At 36.1% G+C, this 23,324-nt stretch overlaps 1 pseudogene; it reads left to right on the forward strand.

Annotated features, from left to right (window-relative positions):
* The first annotated feature begins 199 nt into the window (after positions 1-199).
* Positions 200-22,768, forward strand: LOC131875208 (uncharacterized; annotated as a pseudogene).
* The last annotated feature ends 556 nt before the right edge of the window (positions 22,769-23,324 follow it).

A 23,324-nucleotide genomic window follows, 5' to 3' on the forward strand; every position in this document is an offset into this window, starting at 1 on the left:
AACAGTCAATTGTTGCTTTAGGAATTCAAAGAGATGATAAGGTATGGGGTATTTTAAGTCATTTCAAAAATCTATGAGGTCTAGGGTAAGGGTACCTGAGCATATTATAAAAAAATATTCTATTGACATATGCTTCATAGTGAAGTAGGATGAGACTCTCATGGAAGCAGTTAAGCCTCAAAAGATTTGGATTGAAGAAATGGGCTATGAGGTGAATGCACAGATTCTCGATGCCTATGCAAAAATGCTAATTGATGCACCAATAGACGAGGAAGAGAAGCCTTGTGGTACTACACAACAGAAAACCCAAGAGGTTGAAAAAGAGTTCAACCAAAAGAAAAGAGGGAAGAAGGAAGGGAAAGAAATAAAATTTGTACAGAAGGTCTCAAAGGACACAAAAGCACTAATTGATATTGTCCCGGAGAAAGGCAGAAAGAGAAAGGATCTGAAGATCATATTGAGCCTATTACTACAGAATTAGAATCAGAGGATGACACACCATTAGAATTAAGAGGATTGTTAGGAAGAAACTAGAGGAAACAAAGGCAGAAGATAAGAAGCAACCGGTTAGGAAGGTCACAATCAAGTTACCAACATAGAAGCAAGCACCTAAAGCTACACCTGCAACTACATCTGGTACTGCAAAGAGGAAGAAAAAGAATGACACTAATTTTGGTAAAGTTTCACCTAAAACTTGTGCAAAATTGGTAGATGAAATCACTAAATATGGCATGTTGAAGAATGTTCAATTTTATTATGAAAACTTAGAGGATGATGAACAAAGAGAGGTAGAGGAAGCAGTCCTATTATACTTGGATATTTATAAGAAAGCCTTAATAGAAATAGAAAATCAAATACCGACTAAGTTATATAACATGTTAGATGCTAGAAGATTATCAGCTATGCAAGAGGATAAACACATTAAAATTCAAGAGCTATTATCTATTTGTGTTATTATAGATCCAGATGAACTGGAAAAGACACTTGAGGTGGAAGACAATTTTTTTCAATAGAAAACATAGGATAACTAGTTTGATGCTAGGGAGAGTAAATGAAATAATAAAGGGGACTCAGATAGCATGGGTTAAATTTCTTGGAGAAAACAAAGGATTCTTTACTTCATTGAAAACCAAGACAGACATTGTAGATACCCCAGTTGAAGGAAAAGGGAAGGGGATTATGGGTACTTCACCCTCAATTTTGAAAAATATTAAGATAGTGGAAATTGAGCCCCCGATAAATACAGATGTATAGACAAATACTGAGATACTGGCTAAAATAGAGAATGAACAAGATAACATTGTACATGATACTAATATTTAGGATAATTGTCCTCTGGATACAAATGTACAAGTTGAGGTTATTGTTCCTACAAAGGAACCAATAGTTACACGGACTGCACCAAGTGGCAAAGCCACTTGTGCAAGTGAGGAGGTTATAAAGGATAAAACTCTAGAGCAGAAATCAGGGGAATCTGGTAGGGAACCAGTTGTTGATCCATCATTATTGTCAATTGACACTTCTCACGTAGAAAAGAAAAACATCATAGAGATGATTCCCACTGAACTGATGATGTTGGTTGCTAAAAAACTTTAATGAAGGAGGCATCCACAGATAAAGGGATTATAGATCAATCAATCATTGTTCTACATAGACTGGTCCCAAATTGTAAGATTGGAAATGAAGTGAGCCCATCCGACAAGCTTAAGGTAATCACTGAGAATATCTCAAATGACTTTCAATCCTTACAACAAATATCAAACCGACAAGCACTAGAAAGGTTTACTCAAGCTAAGAGAGTTGCTTTTGATTAGGTAATTGAAATAAAGAAGAAAAAGATTGAGGAGAAGCTAATCCTAATAAAAAATTCTTTGAAACAATGTAAAAATATATACAGGGTATGCTATAATACTATTTTCTTATAGCTAATGTAGATAGAATGATAAAGGAGATTCGGGAGAAAATTGCAAGTATTGCTAACTCTTCTGATGGATTGATTTCATTGACTACATCAATTGATGGTAAAATTTTGATTTTGGAGAACCAAATTTCTACTCTTGAGAAGGAAAGAGACAAAATAATTAGAAGAGCCAGAAGTCTGAGAGGCATGGTGAGTCCACGATTGGATTCACTCTGTGTACACAAGAAATAATGCATGGATATGATGGGAAAGCTTACACTGATAGAGGTAAATGAGAAACAATCTTTTGCACATTTATTGAATGGACTTGTATTTATTTCTGGCACATTCAAAACTGGTTGGGATACTTATGTGGAGTTACTAGAGAAGGATTATCCTAAAATTTTGAAGTTGGTCAAGCTCCAGTAAGACATTTTTGGGGATATTCATTATACAGTTCTTATTCTTTGACATTATTTTTAGAATTTTTAATGGAATTTATGTCAAAGGGGGAGTAGTATAGATGTGAAAAATAATAAAAAGAGTTGTATATAGTAGGGGGAGTTATGGAGTTTTGGAGTATTTTGCATATTCAACTCAGGGGGAGCAGGGCAGGATGGAACCAGCAGATGAAACCTTGACCATTTTTCACATGAGTGTTGCCATCAATACCAAAGTTGGAGATTATTGGCAATTGAGACTCTATTTGTTGGTTTCACTATCTTGTCACTTGTGGCAACATGATTTTGTGTTCTGACTTCATGTTTTGATTCTATGGTGTACTGACAGACACTTCATAGAGTCTACACCGGCACCGCCACCGGTAGGAAAGAAGGATTTATTTGGTCATCAACAATGCAGACCGACATGGTTTAGTAAAGGTTATCGGTATTGGAGGCTGACATATCTTGGTTCCGGCATTGACAAATGGATTTTAATGTTTATGCATTTATGTTATCTGGCCAACATGTAATTTGATATTGTATATATCTTTGTAAGCCAACATAAGGCATGTAAAATTTGTATAAGGTATATAGGATAGTTTGATAGATCATTTTGATATGGATAAAAAATGGACATGGTGATGGATATGTGAATGTAATATGATGTAAAATATATTTGAGAGATCATGTATGTGAGGAAATTATTGTACTCTAAAGGGTTTAGGGATTCAGACCGGAACAAACAAAGCTTAAACTGGAACTATATTCTAGCATAGAAGATGTTATCTTATTAGTTCACACTTCTCCAGATTGTAGTCTGGAATTTTATGTAGCCAGTGAGGCTCCTATTGTGATTGAGCAGTGTGCTATAGGCTGTAAGCCTTCCTACAAGTGCACACCCCTCATATTTTGTAATATCTCTTCATATGGCTAGTGGATTGTTATTGTGGGTCACAAATCCCACCATTGGTTTTTCCTCTTTGATGTTTTCCATGTATAAATCTTCGTGTTATGATTCTCATTTATGTGATTGGCTTATTAGTTGCTTTACTTCTTTCAATTCTTCTTATATCGGTATACCGGTTCGTGTATGCATGTTTTAATAAGGCTAAAACTTACTATTTTGGTATAACACTGACTCACCCCCCCTCTCAGTGTTATTAGTTTCCAACATTTATAAGCAACATAGGCAGAAATAATCTTACAGCTTCAATCCTAGCTACTGATACAAAGTCTCTTCATAATCAATTCCTTCCTTCTAAGAATATCCTTTACAAAGAAATCTAGCCTTATTTCTTATAACTTGACCATCCTCATTCAATTTATTTCTTAAAACCCAATTAGTTCCACTAACATTCTTATTTTTAGGCCGGGGAACCAAAGTCCATGTGTTATTTTTCTCAATCTATTCTAATTCTTCTTCCATAGCTTTCAACCAATATTCATCTTTGCATGCCTCAATTATTGATACGGGTTCAACATGTGAAATTAAACATACCTCATTAGTTTCCAGTCTTCTTCTTGTCATTACTCTATTTATCTTATCCCCAATGATTTGATATTCTAAATAATTCAATCTTACATACTTAGGAGTCCTCTAACTCTCCCTGATCTTTAGTCACTGTAGAATTTTCTGATACTGTCGGTGTAACTGGTTCAACACACAATTTCAGTTTAGGTGCTATCGATTCAGATATAATCATTTCCATTGTCAGTTCCTTTTCATAAACTCTGATTTGACTTCTATTTAGCTCATCCACTTTGACATTAGCGCTCTCCACAATTCTCTGCAATCTCTTGTTATAACATCTATATACCTTGCTTTCATTAGAATAACCAAGAAATATGCCTTCTTCACATCTAGGATCAAATTTCCCAATAGTATCATCTCTCTTGATATAATATTTACTACTAAAGATTCTGAAATACTTAACTGTAGGTGTATTGCCAAACCATAATTCATAAGGTGTCTTACCAGTTTCTCCTTTGATATGTACTTTGTTGAATGTATAAACTGCTTAGCTCACTGCTTCTCTCTAGTAGATATGAGGTAGACTATCTTCCATCATCATTGTTCTAGCAGCATCCAAGATAGTTCTATTCTTCCTTTCCACAACTCCATTTTGCTGAGGTGTCCAGGGAGTAGAAAATTGTCTTCTTATGCCATGCTTCTCACAAAACTTATTAAACTCACCGGATGTAAATTCTTCACCATGATCTAATCTCAAACATTTAATCTTCAATCTTGTCTCTATTTCCACTTTAGCCTTAAATATTTTAAACTTTTCAAATGCCTCTGATTTCTCCTTTAGAAAAGTAACCCACATCATTCTAGAATAATCATCAATGATTAGCATAAAATATCTATCACCTTGAAAATTTTTAACTCTAGCACGGCCACACAAATCAGTATGAATAAGATCAACAACATCATTTGATTTATCTTTTATACTCCTAAATGAGGTTCTGACCTATTTACCCATTTGACATTCTTTACATATTGGATTATAGGGATTCACAATCTTAGGTATATCCCTAACTGCCTTAGCTGAACTGATCTTTACAATGCAATCAAAATTCACGTGACACAACCTTTTATGCCATAGCCAACTCCCATCAATCTATTTAATCAAACATGTCTTCTCACCAGAATTCAAATGAAATATATTGCCTTTTGTCTGTGTATCGATTGCAATCTCCAAGCCAGACTTGTTAATGATTTTGCATTTTCCATCCCTGAACTGTAATTGAAATTCCTTATCCACCAATTGTGCTACACTCAAAATATTATGCTTTAAACCTTGAACATAATAAACATTGTCAATATTGTTCTTAGCGTCCAATGATATAGTTCCTTTTCCTTTGATCATAAATGCTCTGTCATCTCCAAATCTATATAGACTACCATCAAATTCTTGCAAAGACATAAACTTCCCTTTATCTCTAGTCATATGATGTGAACAACTGTTGTCAATTACCCATTCATCCTTGTCTTTAATTTTAGCAGCAAGTTCCTTCTCTTCAAGTACATTCTCTTCCAGTGCCAGATCATCTTCCTTGATATCAAGGAATACCCATTCCTTCCCATTGTCCTTCCCATTGTCAAAACCACTAGCAGAGTCTTCTGTCGATTCATCATCAGAATCAGTAATGCCTTCCTCATCCTCTATGTAGCATGATTTATCTATGTAAATACTATACTTATACTTATTCTGATATCCAGGGTTAGGCTTAAAAGCTCATTTAACTCTTTCTTAAAATATTGAACTCCTTTAAGGACATCTAGATGCAAAATGACCAATCTTATTACATACAAAACATTTAAAAGGTGATTTTCCTTCATACTTACTTCCTATCAGTCCTTTAGGCACTCTTATAGAAAATGGTGCTTCAAGTTGCTCAAACTCATCATCTTCTCTCTTCATATCTCCTAATTCTTTTGCATATAAAGCTTTCCAATCTTGCTTACCGGTTGCAGATGTAGATGCATGAAAAGCAGGTTCAGTCTTCACAGCTCCAAAAGGTCCAAAATTTTCAATCTCAAAAGAAGATAATTTCCCAAGAAAAGTATCTCTATTCACAGATGTATTAGCCATTTTTTTCAACTCATTAATAGCAGTAGCCTTCATTTTTTAAGCCGGTGATAGGGCTCTCAAAACTTTAGAAACAATTTGATCTTCGCTCAGAGTTCCATCACAACATTGAATTCCCATAAAAATCTCATTTACCCTTTCCATGAATGGAGTAATCCTTCCATCTTCTTTCATCTTCAGGTTTTCATATCTCACCCAGTAACCATCAAGTTTAGCAATCTTCACTATATGTTCACCTTCATTAAGAGTCTCCAACTTATCCCATGTAGCCTTTCCAAATGATTTATCGGTTAATGTCATTATTTGCTGATCAGAAAGTGCACACAAGAGGGCTTCTCTTTCTCTACAATCATTCTCAAGCTCCTTATCCAGGTTTGTCGGAGAAGGATTTCTTGATGCCAGATTATGAGGTGTGACACCATTTTGGGTGATCTCCCCAAATCTCCTTGCCAAGACATCTCAGATGAGTCTCCATCCAAATCTTCCATACTTTGTAATTTTTTCCATCAATCCTAGGAATATCTCTCCGAAAGATAGATCTAGATGAACTGGATCAACTTGAACTTTTAGCCACCATAGGATCTTCCTCAAGCGGTTAAGCTTTCTGCAGAGAGGACCAAAGCTTTGATACCAATTGTTAGACAGTTCAAATAACCGTAAGACAAATGAGAGGGGGGTGAATCAATTGTCACAAATTATCGGAACCATTAGAAATTAAAACTTTAATACCGAAACTCAAAACATTAATATCAGAATAACAATTAAACCAATTAAGCATAAACAATAATCATAGAATAAATACCATCCACATGACACCAAGATTTATACATGGAAAACTTGGTAAAGGGAAAAACCATAGTGGGAATCCTACCCACAGTCAGATAATACTTTTGTAGTAAGTATGTGAATTACAATTGAGGGGCCTGCACTTGCAAAATGGTGAATAGCCTAGAGCACATTGCTCATCATAAAAGGAGTCTTACTGACTACATATAAATCTAGACTACAATCTGGAGAAGCGTTGAACTGCAAAAGATAGCATCTCCTATGCCTTAATAGAGTTTTGATTAAGCTCAACACTGGAGGACTAAATCCTCTTACATAAACTCAATTCGATTTCCAATGATTGACAAAATCCTCTTCCTGAATGATATTACATTATTCTCACATTACATTCCTTTCCCACTCTCATATATGATCTACAATGAGATCTTACACCATATATATACAAACCCTCAACCATAAACAATCAGGTCGGCTACCAAAATATAAACCAATTACATAATTACAAAACATGTCGGCCTTAGAACAAACAAATAATATCCCACACATAAGACATCCCAGAAATACATTGAGAGGTCCACACATTATAACAATGATCTCCATCTGCCAATTATCTAACATGATCACCATCAGCATCCTGAAACTCCACCAAAAGTTATACCATATCACTTATGTAATGTTGGTATTTTGATGATGTTTAAGTTGTGATTGTCATTGATGGATATACACTTATTTGATGTATGAATTATTCTCAATCGATAGTTGTTCTAACCGGTATTGTATGTATAGTCTTTGTTTGTTGAAGACTCAGTGTTGTGCAAAAAATGCTTACCGGTCTTAGTATGACCGAAGACCCCAAGCAGTATGAAGATCTCAAGCTGAACGAAGACCCCAAGCGACAGTTTATCTTTTGATCAGAACACTATGTTCCAGTTTTCTAGTCTTCACTTGTTAACCGGTGATCAGTATATTTAGTTAACCGGTACACATGTAATGTGTGATGAGTTATCATCCACCGACACTATGGCAGTGTTTCTGTGTCCTATTACCAAATGTGTCTAGATGCACTATACCTAGGAAATTATAGTCTAATCTTATTGGACCGACATAAAATCAAGTTCCTATATAAGGACATCATGTCTAGGCTTTTCGATAATAGAAGAGAAGTTAACATGTGCAATTTTTGAGAGAAGATTAGGTCTAATCGAGAAAAGGTATCTCGTGACTGAGATTGAGAGTGCAAAACATAGAAGACTGAAGTAATACTTGAATGCATTAACAAGGAGTTGTCAAGGATCTAATCAAGCATTTTGTGCTACTATCTAGATCATTCACTTGTTGATTACTAATATCTTCGACAAGTTTGAAACCCTTAACTAGGTAGGCCCAACCAAGTCTATTGTAAATCCTCTAAGAAGGTGGTTCACAGTTGTGAATCTAAAATCCTTTAATAGGGTAGTCTCTAATAGGACTTATCTCCTAAAAAAGATCTGGATTCCTAACAGGATCTGTTCTGGTGAAGAACATTGTAGGACCTTAATCGATCTGATCTTAACCGGTCTGGTTACTATTCTGCAGATAGTTGACTTGTGAGTTTTACTCATCGTGGTTTTTCACATTTGGGTTTCAACATCAAAACATCTTGTGTTATGGTGATTGCACTTATGTGGGTGAATGCTTTATTTTCTATTTGGCTTGTTTATGTTCTAATCAATTTATTGTTTAACCTGCTACATGGGTCTATAGTTAAACTGCTTAAGTGTTTGTTCAAGTTACTAGGTATACTAATTCACCACCCCCCTCTTAGTATTCATCAATTGGTATCAGAGCCAACCTTTCTATAAGTCTAACCACTTGGAAGGAGATATGGGGGAATACAACATGAGGGAACTCACTCACCATTTGGCTGAATCTGAGGGAGCCTATGATGAACTCAAAATCAAGTTTAAAGCCTCTTTAGCCAAGAGAAGAGAGCTTGCTGAGAAGTTGATGGAACTTACTGAAAACAACTCTTCTGATGAAGAAGACATGGATGCCCTAGTTGGAGAAGTGGAGAAATTAAATGAATCCAAAACTAACCTGAGGAGGGAGTTGGAAGGACTGACTATTAGGATGAGACAGGAACTAGAAAATAGAAGAAAAGATGAATATTTGGTAAAGGACAAGGAGCATGAGATCTCTAAATTGAAGCAAGAAATCAGTACCATTATCGCCTATCTATAGGAAGGTAAAGAAGAGAAAGAATAAATGCAAGCTAAATTGAATGCAGCTATCTCTCAAAATGAAACCTCGATGAGAAACAATGATTCTTTTTCCAAGGAACTTGCTGAGACAAAAGAGATACTTGCTAAGTTCAACTGAAGTGCTACTAAGTTAGAGAAAAAGTTGGAATCGGTAAAGCCATCAAAGGATACTGCTAGACTTGGTTTCTCTAGATACAAGGAAGATGAGACCTCTGGAACCAAGAGTGATGCACTGAAGAAGCAATCAACACCTAAGAACAACAATGGAAGAAAAGGTAAGCAAAAGTTTAAACATGTTTGCTTTAACTGTCTTAAGGAAGGACATACTGCCAATGTATGTAGGAGCAAGCCTTACAAAAACTTTCCTTATTTTCAAAACAATGTGGCTAGACTCGGTAGATCTACCAAGATCCAATGGAGTTGTCCCAGAACCTCCTATGAACCGGAACCCAAACCAGTATAGAACCCATGACCACCAGTCAAATGGTTATGAAGCGGCAACCAGTTAGAGAGCAACCTATCTAATCTGTTGTGGTAGTGTTCACACTGCTGCAACATGCAGAAGGAAGAATGGAAATGTGAACACCAGACCATGGAGAACACCTAGAATGGTATGTTATCACTGCAACAAACTGGGACACACTGCCAAAGCATGTAGACTGAGAAAGAATCAATCGGGAGACATATTGATCAACACTAAAGGGAAGATTGATGTTGAAACCATTCAGGCGGATATGGACAAAACCTAGAAAAATAAATCTGAAGAGAATCCACATGATGTACCAATTTCCGCACCAAGTGTGGAAATCCCTGAACCATCAAACTGAGCTTCAAAAAGCTTAGGGGGAACATATTGGTATAAATATTTTGAAACCCCTGGAGTATATCAATAAAGCACCTTTATCAGTATTTGTTACCTGTTAACTGACAGAAGAATTGAAGCGGTAAAAGGTAAAATTAGGTTTTGAACCCTAATAGTGATGAATTTATTATGGTAGGTGGGAGAATGTTTAAAAGTGACTTTTGTCATCATTTTTACTTACCTATTTTCAGAGAAGATTTTTATATTAGAGCAGCGCAACCAGAGCGATTCATCTTGCATTCAAAATAATTTAGAAAGGAATCTTGCACAAGATCTTGCAGCCACTTTGTGCTATCAGTGTGAAAGTCAAAGTGGTAATCAAGCGTCCAAAGAAGTGTGTTTTTCTTGACATCAGTAAACCCTAAGTTCAGAGAGTAAAGGTATTTCTCATTGAAATATTCTTATCATTTGGAATTCGTTTGATATGGCATCTGCATCTAATATCCTCTCTAGTTCTACTGAACCTGAGGATACACCTGAGCTTCTTAAGATGAGATATAATGCCCTATCTCAAATTCTCACTTGAGTCATTGTCGAAGGAGATGTTTCAAGATATATTGACTGCAAACTAGAAGACCTAGGGTCCCTAGTAATTCACTCCCAATTGATTCTTTTCTGTGGAGAGGATAAAAAGATTAAACCTGAATATAGCATAATAGAGAAGAAGAAATTGCATAATGCAATATACTTTCTCAAAGAATTTACAAAGGAACACATCAGGATCATCCTTAGTAGGGTTCATGGTGATAATATGTACCTTGAATGAACCCATGACATTACACTGGAGGCATTTCACGTCATGAGTGGATTCTGCAATGTTGGGGAAGTCCCTATTCTTCAAAAGATCCCCAAAACCAAAGTAACAGAGCTCACCGGTTTTGTGAGTGTCCAAAGGGCAATGATGGTCAACACCATTATAGATGATTTGGTGAAATATGCATGTATGGTAATTGGGTATAGAATATTCTATGCTAGCAGACTAATTTTTGTTCCTTCAATTGCGGTGCATGCTGCTTACAGTATGATAAGGGAAAATGCAGAATGTGACTTATGTACCTGTATGCAGAAACAACTGATAGAGAACCTGAAGTCAATCAAAACGGACAAAACTCAGAGGTTTAATTTTGGTCAACTACTTGTTGGTTTATTTTTCTACTTTCAAAGATATTTTCCTGGAGTCGGTGATGTTCAATTGTCAACTCAGCTATCAGTTTCCAGAAAAATAAAGGAGAGTCTGCAAGTAGTAGGAACTGCATATCCAGAGACTTTGAACAGGTATTTTGATGAATTCAAACTAAAGATGAACCAGAGAATGAGAATATCTGGTGATTTAGTTAAGAAATATGAAGATGACATTTGTTTCACAATCAAAATAGATCACTGCATAATGGAAGCGTCTGAACCTAGAAAAGATGTAGTTGGGCCTATGGGCTATGAAGTGGTAAATGATATATTGACATGGTATGCCTCTACCCTACTAGCTTCACCACTGGAACCCAAGAAGAAGAGGATCGGTACTTATTTAGAGAGGATCAAACCTACTGAGGTACTAAAGAAGATAAAGGATAAAGCAGTGCCATCAGCATCAACACCGGTTACATCTGGTGCTATTCCTAAACAGACCAAAAAGTCACCTACTAAAAAGAAACTGGAGGCTATTCCGGCAAAGGTATTCAAATGGAAGAGGAAAACCAGGAATAACTCACCAAATCTAGAAGACTCTAAACTGGAGGTAGAAATAAAGAAGACAAGGCAATCTACCAATAAGATGAAGTCAACCAATAATGTACCAGCAACCTCTGCACCGGTAAATATAGATCCTATGACACATTGTCAAAGGACCATAAAAAATATTAGAAGAAAAGTTCTTGATGATTTAAAAGACTATTTTGATGATTTCAATGATAGTGAAAAGGAGGATGTTGAATAAGAACTTATTAAATATCTATGTATTAATGATTGGTCACCTTCTGAAATTAAATCTGTTGCTTCTAAATCTTTGTATGATTCTTTGGACAACAAATGGCACATTTCCATTGAAAAAGAGCAAGACATCAGGGAGAAAGTTTTTGCTCAATACTTTCTAGATGCCTCCAATTCAGAGTTGTTTGAAATCATTGAATAGAACAAAGGCATTTTCTTCATGCAAAGAAGGAGACTTCAGCTACTCGAAGGCAAATCTTCTAAAGTGGAAAAAGACACCCATTTGAAGGTTAAAACTGTTGCCAACATGGAAAAAGTATACGAAGCTAATCGGTTGGCTGAGTAAGAGCCTGACCTATCCATAGCCAAACTGGATGTAGTCTTTGATAGTATGGGTGAAAGAATAGTTGAACAAAATGACCCCATTGATGTTGATGCACTAGATATGGAGGATACCACTCCAGATAAGGAGGAAGCTGAAAAATAAAGAGTAGAGAAAGAAAAGGAAGAGAATGCGGAAAAAGAGAAACTTGAAAAAGAGAAAGCGAAGAAAGAAAAACAAGAGAAAGAGCAAGTAGAGAAAGAATGACAAAAGAAGAAGGAAGAAGAGGAAAAGAAGAAGAAGGAAGAAGCGGAAAAGAAGAAGAAGGAAGAAGAGAAGAAGAGGAAGGAAGAAGAGGAAAAGAAGAATAAGAAAGAAGAGGAAAATTAGAAGAAAGAAGAGAAGAATAGGAAGGAAGAAGAGGAAAATCAGAAGAAGGAAGAAGAGGAAAGAAACAACAAAGAAAAAGGAAGAGGATAAAAAGAGAGAAGAAGAGAGGAAGAAATAAGAGGAGAAAGTGAAGGCTGCCAAGGTAGCCCAAGAAAAAGAAGAAGAGGAGAAGAGAAGACAAGTGGAGGTCAAGGCCACAGAAGGAGAATATATTCCTAAGGCAACCAAAGATCAAACCAAGTAGGTTGATTCCACTGGTTCCACTGATTTGACTCTTTCCTATCTAACCCAATCGGTTGATGAGACTAAGCTACTATGAAGCATTCAATTAGTGCAAGAGAGATTGGAAGAACTGAGGAAAAAGAAAGAGCGGGATGTCATTCTGTTTGCTGTTGACACCCTCTCCAATCTAATCCCCGGTACTAACCTCCCCAGTACCGATTCCTCGTTGGCTAAGCTCAAATTTCTTTGCACACTAGTTGATGACCAGGTACAATGTTTGGAAGATGTTGCCCAGGCCACAACAAAAAAAAGCCATGAAAAGGCACTCGCAGCTACCTTAGTACAACACATGAATGAAGACCAGGTAAAATTACTTAAACAAAAAGGTGATATAAGTTCAGCTATGGGTGGAGGTCACCTACTCTTGAGTAAAATCTGCCAAGCTCACCTATTCTGTGAAGATGCTCTGAAACAAAAGAGACTATTACAAATGGAGTTACAGAAGTACATCAGCAACTTCACACTACCCTATGATCTGTTCATAGCCTATGGACACACTGTTCATCATTATCAACATCAGATTGCAAAGTTTGACTCAAAGATCTGCAATCAGACTCGAGATCTGCAGGAGCTTCAATTTCTCCTATTGCCAAAATTACAGGTTCTTCAGAAGTGCTTCCTAAACTTAGAGGCTATCACTATGACATAGGAGTTGAGCACCATAGATGCGATGGAAGAATTAGCCTTCCAGATGAAGACTGAGAGTGAAATTGTTGCCTCGCTTCTTGAGTTGTGGTCTTCAGACAAGAAGAATTTCATGCAAAACTTTAAATCTCTTTTTGAGAAGTTTTATTCTTTATTGTCATGAACACATACTCTATTTTTATATTATGCAAAATGGAAATATTTTGCATTACTTTGTCATTGTTTGAAAAGGGGGAGTAGCGTATCTTAAAATTTTGGCGAGTATTACAAATTCCTGCACATACTTGTACTTTATGCAAAGGGAGTAGTATATATGCTTAGGGGGAGTAATTTTGCTTATGGCATCTATTTTTGTTTTGCAAAAGCACTTGGATGTAAAAAAATTTCCTAAGTGTTGCCATCAATGCCAAAGGGGGAGATTGTTGGTATTTTGATGATGTTTAAGTTGTGATTGTCATTGATGGACACACACTTATTTGATGTATGAATTATTCTCAACTGGTAGTTGTTCTAATCGATATTGTATGTATAGTCTTTGTTTGTTGAAGACTATCGGTGTTGTGTAGAAAATGCTTACTGGTTTTAGTATGACCAAAGACCCCAAGCGGTATGAAGATCTCAAGCTGAACGAAGACCCCGAATGGCAGTTAATCTTTTGATCAGAACACTATGTTCTAGTTTTCCATTCTTTGCTTGTTAACCGGTGATCGGTATATTTAGTTAATTGGTACACATGTGATGTGTGATGAGTTATCATCCACCGACACTATAGTGGTATTTCAATGTCATGTTACCAAATGTGTCTAGATGCACTATACCTAGGAAATTGTAGTCTAATCTTATCGGACCAACATGAAATCAAGTTCCTATATAAGGACATCATGTCTAGGGTTTTTGATAATAGAAGAGAAGTTGATATGTGCGATTTTTTGAGAGAAGATTAGGTCTGATCGAGAAAAGGTATCTCATGACTGAGATTGAGAGTGCAAAACATAGAAGACTGAAGTAATGCTTGAATGCATTAACAAGGAGTTGTCTGAAACCCTTAACCGAGTAGGCCCAGCCAAGCCTATTGTAAATCCTCTAACAAGGTGGTTCATAGTTGTGAATCCGAAATCCTTTTGTTAGGTCCCAGAGACAACTGAGAGGGGGGGGGTGAATCAGCTTTTAAATAAATTCAAACCGAAACAACTTAACCAACTTCAATGCTTAATACCGATAAACCAGTCTTTTATGCCAGTAGACAGTTTTATTAGTTAATTATAGTACCGGTAAAGATTAATGCATGAAATAGAAAGACAATAACATCCACAACACATAACACCAATATTTGTACGTGGAAACCCTGTAAGGGGAAAAACCACAGTGGGAAACCTTGCCCACAATCAGATGATACTAGTGCAGACAGTATGTGTATACAAATGGGGTCTGCACATGCAAAAAGGCCAAGCGCCTAGAGCTCACTGCTCAAACACAAATAGGAGTCACACTGACTACAATTGGATGGTTAAATCCAATAAGAATGTACTGCCCAAATTAGCATCTTTCTATGCTAGATTCAGTACCGTGTAGTTCTGATTGTCTTCACAAAAACCCTCCTTCAACCTTCAAATGTTGTCTGTGTGTATAGCTCTGCTTATTCTCGCATATACCTTCACACAATTCTTTTTTGCATTCCTCACATGATCTTACAAATAAGATCTTACATTTATATCATAACCTAAGACCAATTTTAGTAGGTCGGCTCTAAAAGATTATAATAAAATCAATTTACAAATAAAACAATGTTCGATGCAATAACCAATTCAACATGTCGGCTTGATGCATTTACAACATTAATAAGACATCTCCATAGTGTGTCGTCCTCATATGGAAAAGATAAACCTATCGGTGATAACCTGGACCTATTTGTCGGTAACAACAAATATGCAAATATGAATATGCCAATGAACAAATCTCCAAGACAAAGTGTCAAACAATGTCTTCAACATAACCAGGTGTTCTCCATGCCATTCCAAGTGCCGGTGAACATTATATCCTGCCAGTGTACCAGATACCGATGACGGTGCATAAGTCACTTGCTTGCTGGTGAATGTTGTTGATTCTCCAAAGTGCCAAAGTTGATAAGTGTTAGTAGGTGTTGACATCAATGACAAAACCATACCAAAATACTAACAATCTCCCCCTTTGGCATTGATGGCAACACAAGATGGAAAAACCATCAAAGTGCCATAACAGAAATGTCAAATATCAAAAACCAACAATCTTCCAAAAAGAGATCATAACCAGAAATCAAAATTCAGATATAAACAATCTCTTCCCAAAGTAACAATATCTCCCCCTGGGAGTGACATGTGTTTTCCTTGTGTTTTTCCATACCAATCTCTTCCCCTTTGACATAGAATGCCAAAGAAATATAAAGACCATTTTTCAGATACAAAATACCAACCAATTCAGTATACCAACTACTCCCCCTGAGAAGTAGCTTTCTCATCAAAGTCAGAGTAAAAGATTTCTCTGTTAATTCTGTCAGTTGATGACTATCATCAACTATCTAAGTTTCTACCAGTGGGGGTATGACCCCAAGCTATTCTCTGAGATATTCAAAAGTCTCCTTAGGTAGAGGTTTAGTGAAAATATCTGAAATCTTCTCTTTAGTATTTACATAAACCAGTTTAATTTCTTTTGCTTCAACATTTTCCCTTAGAAAATTCAGTTTAATAGAAACGTGTTTGGTTTTAAAATGTAATACCGGATTCTTAGATATATCAATTGCTGCAGTGTTATCACAATAGATAGTAATAGGTTCCTTGCATTTTACCTTTATATCCTTCAACATTTGCTTAAGCCATAGTACCCATATACAGTTAGTTGCTGCTGCAACATATTCTGATTCAGTTGTTGATAAAGATGTACAACTTTGTTTCTTACTCAACCAAGAAATTAATCTACTTCCAAGAAAAAATGCTCCACTGGTGGTGCTTTTTCTATCATCCACATCTCCTGCCCAATTTGCATCTTTGTATGCACATAATTCAAAGTTTTCATCTCTAGGATACCATAGTCCAATATTTGTAGTGCCTTGTAAGTACCGGAAAATCCTTTTTACTATTGATTCATGATTTTCTCTAGGATTACTCTGAAATCTTGAAACAATACATGTTGCATTCATGATATCAGGTCTTGTTTGTGTCAAATATAGTAAACCTATCATGGATTTGTACCTAGTCGGATTAACAAGTGTATATTCAACCCTTAGTGATAATTTGTCATTTGTAATCATATGTGTGCTTACCGGTTTAGAGTTTTCCATCCCAAATTTCTTTAATAACTCCTTCAAGTACTTGGATTGACTCAAGAATATACCTTTATCAGTTTGTGAAATCTGCAATCCTAAAAAGAATTTTATTTTTCCAATCATAGACATTTCAAATTCTTGCTGCATTTCAATAGAAAAGTCTTTACATAATCCATCTTCTCCTCCAGAGATTATATCATCAACAAAAACTTCTATAACCAAGATGTCATCATTAGTCACTTTGTAATATAAGTTGTTGTCAGCATTACCTTTAGAAAATCCAATCTTCAAAAGATACTTATCCAATCTTGCATACCAAGCTCTTGGAGCTTGTTTCAACCCATATAAAGCTTTCCTTAACCTGCAAACCATATCTTTGTTATCTATCAAAGAAAATCCATCAGGTTGTTCAATGTAAACTTCTTCTTCAAGATCTCCATTCAGAAATGCACATTTAATATCCATTTGATATACTTTGATAGGCTTAGGTCTAAGTAATTCTTTCTATTTTTCTTTTTCCACAAACAAAATATCCCATGCATCGGTAGTTTCCTCAGAAACTTCCTTTACTCTTCCTACCATTAATGCTACATGTCGATGAGCAGTAGAAAATACTGTCCGATTAGCTTCACTGATTAATTTGTCTATTTCATCAGGTGAGTTAACTAGATGCACTGCCAGTAATTTTTCAATCTTAATCCTTTTATCCAATTCAACAATATCTAATCTCCTAGCTTCTAATCTCCTATACAAGTCATTTGGAAATTCATCAACAATTTCCAATAAGAATTTCTTGTATATATCTAAGTGCAAAATTACACTGTTCTCTATACTTTCCTTATCAATATCTGATAGTGTATTGTATATTTTATTGATGTTCTTCAACTTACCATCCTCTATGATTTCACTAAGAAGTTTGTCTATAGGAGCAATAGTTTGTTTCACCTTCTTCTTAGGAGTCATCTTCTTCACCGGAGGCCTTACTACCCGTTGCTTATGTCTTGTTCTTTTAGGTGTAGGAGAGGGTGTAGGTGAGGGTTTTCTTTTTCTTTCAATCCTTTTAAATACAACAGGTATATCACTTTCAGAAGAAGTTCCAACCAGTGAAAGATGAGTTTCCGGTTGAGGTGCTTCCAACTCACTTTCACTTATACCAGTTTGTCTAAGAACATCTTCCTTGATTGCCTTTGCCTATCGAGTTCCTTTCCTTACAGTTGCATCAACCTTCTTAACCCTTTTTCTAGATTGAATTCCACTTTCTATTGTTTCAACATTTCCAAAAACTTCCTCTTCCAGTTCCTTTGGAGCTTCAAGGAGGGCTTTTGCATATGTTTCCACTAATACATTTGGACTAGATTTTCGACTGAGCTTTCCAACAGAGAAGGTATATTGTGGCCAAATTAGATTTTTTTTTGAAAAAATGCCCGCATTCGTCGTAATTCCGATGAAAATTTCCCATTTGGTTTCGACAAAGAAGGCATTAGCAATGAGAATTTACTTTTTTCCAAAAAAGTGCTTGAGTTCATCATAATTCCGGCGACAACGGCCATTACTTAAAAAAAAAGAAGAGGGGAATTCATTTGTATTGCAAATTTCCCGTATAGGCATCCGTGGTGACTTCAACCCCCAAGAACATCAAACCTACGTCGAAGGCATTTGTGGCATTGCTTGCAATCCCGCACAGGAGGTAGATTCAAATTGCCCTAGTTTTTAATTTCATGTTGCAAAAAATATACATGTGGTGGTTAATTGCCCTAGTATAATCTCATAAAACCATAGAATTGTAATTGAGGAGTGAGCGTTCAATTTTGTAGCAGCAATCCCTTCCTCCCATATACGCGCGTGTTGATTGTTCACATGAGATCACATCTCTTTGCGGCATCGTATCAAACAATTCACAAGCCTTGTCCATGTTTCCACATTTTGCATTCATGTCAAGCAGGGCATTTGCAAGTACAACACCTGACAAAATTCCTCTATCCGTTATGCTTTCATGGATGTCCATACCCTGTTCCAAAGCTCCCATTTTTGCACAGGCAAGGAGGATGCTGGCAAAGGTTGTGGAATTTGGCTTTATTCCTTCCAATTTCATTTGCTTGAAAGTGTCTAAAGCCTTTTCGACAAATCCATTTTGTGCATATCCAGCAATCGTTGTAGTCCACAAGACAACATTTCTTTCAGGCATTCTATCAAACAGTTCACGTGCCTTGTCTATGCTTCCACATTTTGCATACATGTCTACGAGGGCAGTTGCAACTACAACATCTAACAAAATTCCTCTATCCTTTATGCTTCGATAAATGTCCATACCCTGTTACAAATCTCCCATTTTGGTACAGGCAGGGAGGATAGTAGCAATGGTCGTGGAATTTGTCTTTACACCTACCGATTGCATTTGATTGAAATTTTCTAATTCCTTCTCAACAAATCCATAATGTTCATATCCGGAAATCATTGCAGTCCAGGAAACCACATTTCTTTGAGGCAATTTGTCACACAGTTCCCATTCCTTATCTATGCTTCCACATTTTGCATACATGCTAACAGAGCAGTTGCAACTACATTTGACAAAATTCCTCTATCTTTTATGCTTTGATGGATGTCCATACCCTATTCCAAAGCTCCCATTTTGGCACAGGCTGGGAGTACGCTGGCAAACGTAACTAAAGAAATGCAATGATCAGCTCCAAAGACATCAAACCACTACTAACAAAACTGAGAGTCTAAAATATGATAGGAAATAGTGTGAGTTGTCCTGAAATAAAATATTTTATTTTCAATTTCAACTAAAACATAATTACTCAACCATTTAATGTTATTAATAAGTGTTTAATTTATGAAAGAGATACATGGTTGGCCACAAGTACATGAGTTACTAAATGCACACAAATAAGTGAATTTGATATTCAAAACTATCTACAGTGAATTCAATTCTTGTCCATTAGTCATTTATGTTTGCAATAAGCATCTTTCTTTGTTTTTCTTAATCTTTATTCATAGTTATGTGCATATTTCACATTCTATAATTAGGATATCAATTGCTATGGCTGAACACTATCATGGTGTTTGTGTTGTGGTATAGATGCGTGGAAACATAATTATGGGATTGTTATATTATAGAGATCATAAATCTAGATATCGCATATTAGTTCTAGCTCTTCTTGGATTGAGTCTAAAGTTGACATACAGTCATAAAGCCATTATTAGCAAATCTATCCATTTCTAGTAAAGACAATTGAGAAAGTCATTTTGATATTGAGATTTTCTTATCTGTTTACCTATTGATCATTATTAAGCCATAATATTTAGGTCTATTTATCTCTCTTGCAAAACCTCTATAAGTGTCCTAGATTGTCCCTACTACTCACTCTTCAATGAAATAGTGGAGTTCTAAATATTTGTTGCACAAGATGGTGTTGAACATATCAACAAGGCTATCATGGAAGGCATGTTCAAGCTTCCACTTGTACAACTTACAACAAATGATTTGTTGATAGAAGAAATTCTTGAAATAGGGATACAATCGAAAGACAAGTAAGTACATACAAACCTCCTCAGTTGAAACTAAAATCTGTGTATAAAAAGAGTACATTGAATCCCAATCCATAAACACAATAGAGATACTGATGGAGACTTAATTGGATGTAGCATGTCGCACCAAAGTTGTTAGGGTATGCTACGCTAGTACATAATTTTTCCTAAAGCCACATTAGTATTTTACCCAGATCATTATCTACCAAAACTAACTATAGTAATCCTTTTGAGGATTCATTTCATGGTGCTAGATCTTCATTTAGTTCCACTTCTTGTTGGAGAAAAGAATAGTTATTTCTTGAGGTAGATGAATATCCCATCAACACAGGACAAGACCCTTTCTAGAATATAACAAATTCTACTCCAACAAAAGATCATGGGGGTTTCACTAGAGATATTGAATAAGAGATAGACTTATACTACTGCATTAAAAGCATTGGCATGTTCTTCATTTATTGATGTAAACTCTTTGTGATGCCACCACAACCAACAAAGGTGTAAAAAGTTGTTTGCAATGCATGGATTTTTAGGATTGTCCTTTGAGAAAACATAATTGAAGTATGGAAGCAGGATTTGCCAGCTCCTAAGGGAATCTTGATGAAAAATAACTGTAAAATATTTGGGCGAGCTTATATGCAAAAACTCATGCTTCCTGATGGGTTTATGTATAGAAATAAGCACGAATTAAGTGGTAAAGGGGCTTTTGGAAACAAGAGGGATAGAGAGGCAGTGGAACTAAAAACTTCTGGTGTTGTGTCTGTTCCATCTCAGAATGGGAATGGCGAAGGTGCTGTAAGAGGAGCTGAGAAGGGTGTTGGAAGAAGCAGGGCTATTTACATTCCCCCATTTAAGCTGGCTCAAATGATGAAAGATGTGGAAGACAAGAGCAATGTGGAATACCAGCGCATGACATGGGATGCCCTTCGGAAGAGTATCAATGGGTTAGTAAACAAGGTAAATGCATCTAACATCAAGAACATCATTCCAGAGTTGTTTGCAAAGAATCTCATCCGTGGGAGGGGTCTATTTTGTAGGTCTTGTATGAAATCCCAAATGGCATCCCCTGGATTTACAGATGTTTTTGCTGCGTTGGTTGCTATGGTAAATACAAAATTTCCTGAAGTTGGCAATCTGCTTTTGCGAAGAATTATTTTGCAGCTTAAGAGGGCATACAAATGCAATGACAAGAACATGTTGATAGCAGCAGCCAAATTCATAGCTCATTTAGTGAATCAACAAGTTGCACATGAGATCATTGCCTTGGAACTTCTCACCCTTTTACTAGAGAACCCCATAGATGACAGTGTAGAGGTTGTTGTTGGGTTCGTGAAAGAATGTGGTTCTTTGTTGCAAGACCTTTCACCCAAAGGTCTCTATGGGATTTTTGAAAGATTTAGAGGTATTCTCCATGAGGGGGAAATTCACAAACGAGTACAGTTTTTAATCAAAGGCCTTTTTGCATTTTGTAAAGCTAAGTTCGAGGATCATCCAGCTGTGCGTCCAAATAAGTTAACACATGAAGTTTTCCTAGAAGATGAACTTGATCAAGAAGCTGGTTTGGATGTTTTCAAGCCAGATCCTGATTTCTTAGAGCATGAGGCAACCTATGAAAAACTGAAGAAAGATATCCTTGGAGATGCTTCTTCAGATTAACTAGAAGAGGAGAATGATTCAGGTGATGATTCAGATGATGATGATGATGATGATGATGAAGAGGAAGGTGAGGAAGCACTGAGAATATAAGATGAGACAGAGACAAACTTGGTCAATTTAAGACGTACAATTTATTTGACAATTATGTCAAGTGTTGATTTTGAGGAAGCTGGTCATAAGCGACTATAGATCAAGCTTGAACTTGGTCAAGAGAGAACATACCTTTGTTATTATGGTCTTCTTGGGAAAAGATTCTGTATGATCAATAAAATTTATGAGGAATTTTTTGATAAGTGTTTTGTACAACAGTATTCTATGATACATAGACTAGAAACAAATAAACTATGTAATGTTGCAAAGTTTTTTGCCCACTTACTTGGCACATATGCTCTTCCATGGCATTGTCTTGCTTATATATGTGAGACAAAGGAAGATACTACTTCCTCTTCCTGTATTTTTATAAAGATTCTCTTGCAGGAGCTAGCAGAGCAGCTTGGTATATTGTTACTTAATGAAAGGTTGAATGATCCAACAATGCAGGAGTCTTTTGATTCAATTTCTCCAAAGGACAATCCCAAAAATTCATGGTTTGCTATCAATATCTTTACTTCTATTGGTCTTGGTGGTATCACTGAGAGTTTACGTGAGTATTTGAAGAATATGCCAAGGCTTGTAATGCAACAGCAAAAGCCTATTCCTAAGTCAGATGAATCTACCTCTAATGATGATTCTTCTAGTTCATCAGGTTTGTCAGATTCTGATACATCAAACTCAGATTCTGAGAGTGAAACTGACAACGAGAGTAGTAAGGAGTCACCAAGAAAGAAAAATAAATCAAAGCATGACAATGAGTATGAAAAAATAAGAAGAAAGAAAAGGGTGAGGGCATCTGACTCAGAGGATGGAAGTGACATTGAAAAAATCAGAAGGAAAAAGAAAAGGAATTAAAAATCTTTCTAGTCAGTTATTCAAGGCTCCAGTAGACACCGTTTTCCTGGACTGTGACAAACAAAAGAATCACTCCCAAGTGCTTTGGTTTTATAACAAATGATTATAAGATGCTACAATGTTGTCTTATGCATTTTAATAGCCATGGGTTTTAGAGTTTTGTACTTGATAGGTAATGGATAAACAGTGTTAGGAGGAGAAAATATTGAAGGCCAAGTGCAAATTGTGATAATACTAGATCAATGAATCCAGTTATTTATTGAGTATTTCTTGTTTTCCATGTTGTGTGATGTACCATAAGCAAACTAGAAATCTAAATTCAATAAGATGCTTTGTTCAATGATGATAATTTCTATTTTCTTTCCTATGAAGAAAGACCATGTCAGACAATATCAACGAACAACAAAATAAGGAGACAATTGCTAGATTGTGGTCTAACTTGAAAAGAAAAGGTGATGGAAAATGTTATTATCTGTGCAAAAATTTTAAGGGTTTAAAGACTAGA

Source organism: Cryptomeria japonica, chromosome 4 (genome assembly GCF_030272615.1).
Source record: "Cryptomeria japonica chromosome 4, Sugi_1.0, whole genome shotgun sequence".
NCBI classification, from domain to species: Eukaryota; Viridiplantae; Streptophyta; class Pinopsida; order Cupressales; family Cupressaceae; genus Cryptomeria; species Cryptomeria japonica.